Below are 3,762 nucleotides of genomic sequence, written 5' to 3'. Positions count from 1 at the left end.
TTGTTTTGAAATATAGGTCTCATTTTTATTTCCTCCATTTATATGTACTATATATTACTTTGCTCTTATTGAAATACTAATTTGCTTACAAAATGAAAATGTATTTACTTTTCACTTGGCTTAGTTATTATTTAAATTTTGAATCTCATAGAGATTTATTTCACTAATCAAACAGTAGTGGCACAGATTCCAAAGTTACACACATCATCTTCAATGTTTCAAAATATTTACTTCTTGGCTTCTAATATACTGGTCCATTATGATTGGCTCCTAAGAGTAGTACTGTCTATGACTGGGAACTAAAGTTCTCCTTCTTCCCGTATCTTCCTCCATTCCTTCACTGCATATTGCCTTGGCAGGTATATGCTCAAAGGTATAGAGTATAGGGTGTGATGTTGAGGTACTGCAAATCAATTCTGTGGGGACATATTACAGAGGGTCTGTAAGCCTTTACTTTCTCCTCACTCAGATCCTCTCAATTCTTAGTTATGTCCTTTTACCCAAGAAACTTGGATTCCAAAACCATTCCTACATGTGTTTGAAGACCTCACTCCCTGTTACTTGAGAACTTCCTAAAACACATTTTAGGTCATCACATGTTCCCCTTTCCATTTGAGGAAAGTTTCCTTCAACAAACCATGAATAACGTGTTACCACAAGCTTTTACAACTAGCAATCTGAATTGCCCAGACCCTCAGCAGAAAGCCAGATACCCTGGGTTGAGAGAAGAGAGAATAAGAATGTACATTAAATTATCACTGGCATGAAAAAAGACTTTCTGAAAATAACCCTGATAGCACAGACAGTTCATAAAATTAACCATGTGGAATTTAAATGCTTCTGTACAGCAAAGAACATCCTCACGTGAGAACAGTGGCACCCTATGAAATGGGGGGGGGGGGAGACTGTACTAAGTATTTAGCAGAGAGATGGTTAAATTCTAGAATGTACAAAGAACCCAGAAAACTGAACTTGAGGAGAATGAAACAGTTAAAAATGGAGTTATATATCTAGTGAGTTCCCAAGAAATGAAATACTAATGACTGAGAAAACGTTAAAATATTCAATGCTCTTAACTATTGGGGAAATGCAACTTCAAGGGGAAAATGACACTGCAAAATTAAGTGAGGAACCAAGACTCAGTAAAACAAATACAGAGTGTTCTCTTTAATACGTGGATCTTCTCATTAAATTTTACCCATGTACATCTATATACGAGACATAGAGGGCAGATGACACGAAACTTTAAAGAAGCTCATGAATGAGAAAAATGTTTCTGGCAGAAATGTACCCTGTATTTAAATCTTAGTAACTAGAATCTATGCCTTATATAAAACTCAAAACAAGGATGATTAGACTAGTATCTCACCTTTTATGGGAAAATTCAGATTTTGTGATTTTGTTTTTAGAATTGAAGTTTAAATTTATCTCCAGATGGACTTCTCTTTCTATTTAATAATGTTATTTGATATGCTGTGGCACTCTGTGGGTTTGGCTTTTGCATGTATCTACATATTTTTATTGAGTTTCAATTCTATATAATGTTTTAATTAAAATTAAACAGACATCCCATATCCAGATCCATCCTCCATTTTGCCTTTACTGCAACATTTTGTCCTCTCTATTTCATGTAAGCCACTGTTCCCTAGGCATTGCCCAATTACTAATGGCTTTGAGGTCATCTACTGCAACATGGTTGATCTAGCGGGTGCCATACCCTGAATGAAAACTGATTCTCCTTCTTCTGGAGGCTTTCACATTTCAGTAGCTTCTCAGTTAGCCATGGGATTTAAGGAGTCACTCCCATCTCCATTGTAGATTGAATGGCTTGATCTTCTACAGGCTTTGTGCTACAAACACAGCTGTATTAGTTTATGAGTACCGCAACCGCATTTTGTACAGAAGATATTGCTTTGATCAGTTGGTCCCTAATCTCTGATTCTTGAAAATCTGTTCTTGTTTTCTTCATGATGGTGCCTGAGTCTATGCCAGTGGGTTGATATAGATTCCATATGTGGCTGAGCATTCCACTGACATTTTTCTCTGCACTCTGATGAGTTCTGAGTATCTGTGTTAATGACTTTCCACTGCACAAATATGCTTCTCTGATGAAGTCTAGAGTTGCACTAACCAGGGGATATGGAGATATGAATTTAGAGGACTGTTTGGTTCTATGTTCACTTAGATAATTAATAGGAGTGACTTGCTCTTGGGGATCTTGGTCAGATTATTCACCATGAATGAATGTCTGTCTACTGATCACACCTTAAATCCAATAAGAAAGTAATTGGTTACCAACATGATATTTGTGCCACTACTGCAGATAAGGCATATTCTGTCTTGCCAGTTGTTAACATAGCTAGCTTGTAGAGAGTTACATTAATTTCTATCTTGACGACTTTGATTTTAATTCATCATTATATAAATTTAAATTTTCTAATAAAATAATAAAATTAAATAGTAAAAAATCCACAACCCCTCAACTATGTGTGAGAATCATGAAACAATCACCCTTTCCATGATAAAATTGTTTACTTTCTTGATCTCTTTGAAGTCTTACATATAACCACAGTTACTATTCATTCATGTATGTAACAAGCATGTGATGTCTAGGGGCTAGTCACTTTTGTCATCTCACACTGATAAATGAACGTGGTTTTAGGATACATATAACTGAACATAGATCATATTATGAAGTTCTGAGAGATAATGTTAAACAGCTATTTTCAGACTCCAAACAGGAATTCAACAACAACAGACATCCCATATTGTACTGAAGGAATTGTATAAAGGCATGTCATTCTTAAAATCAACCTTTGATGAACTCACCCATTTATTTACTCATATTATTTTTCCAGTATGATTGTAATACAGAATTAAAAATTTGTAACTTCTTACAAAATATGTATAGATTCCATTATCCTGGAACATCGAGGATCAAATATTAAGGTTTCATTGTGTCTTTTATACTCTGAAATGGATGAAGAAAGAAATGTCTCTTGGAATCTACTACAGATAACCTTACACACACTTGCATTGTTGTTACAACATTTTATTCTTTATCTAAGCCATGACATAGGCTGTAATTTATTAAAGAAACCAAATAATATGAAGCCCATCTCACAGTTTACTTATTCTAACTTGATTACTTCAAAAAACAACCAATTTCCAAAAAAGAATTGCAAGGTATCAGGGATTTGATCATAATTAAAATCTGTAGTGAGACACAATGATCTTCCTCAAGATACAGGAAACTGGATGCAGGGGGACGGTTAACGCTGAGTAGTTCTCAGAAATAGGAAGCCTCTCACCATCTGTGCACAATGATCTACAGAGAAGCTATTGTAGTGCTCCCTAGGAAAGGTATACAATCTGCATTTTGTTTTGATGTTCTGCAAAAGAGCCAAAGAAAACATTTATCATTGTATCATGGAACAAATATAAAATTATGATGACAAATATACATTATATTTCAGGTGAAATCGCTCAAAACTTTTTGTAATATCTACGCTCTGAAATATTGTCATTAGTTTAAGAATATTTAAAATATCTCCTTCTAAAGTGAGACTAGAGGATTCCCTGGGAAATAAGTTGTTCTTTTAAAGAAGGAAGCTGAAGTTTCAGCTATTCTATTTTATTTTTATTTATTTTATAATTTAATTTAATTTTATATATCAGCCATGGATTCGCTTGTTCTCCACTCTCCCGCTGCCCCCCTCCTTCCCCCCAACCCACCCCATTCCCATATCCTCCAGGGCAAAG

The sequence above is a fragment of the Peromyscus californicus genome, unplaced genomic scaffold (genome assembly GCF_007827085.1).
Source record: "Peromyscus californicus insignis strain IS unplaced genomic scaffold, ASM782708v3 Scaffold_4__1_contigs__length_199733344, whole genome shotgun sequence".
NCBI classification, from domain to species: Eukaryota; Metazoa; Chordata; class Mammalia; order Rodentia; family Cricetidae; genus Peromyscus; species Peromyscus californicus.
This window is presented reverse-complemented; position numbering follows the sequence as displayed.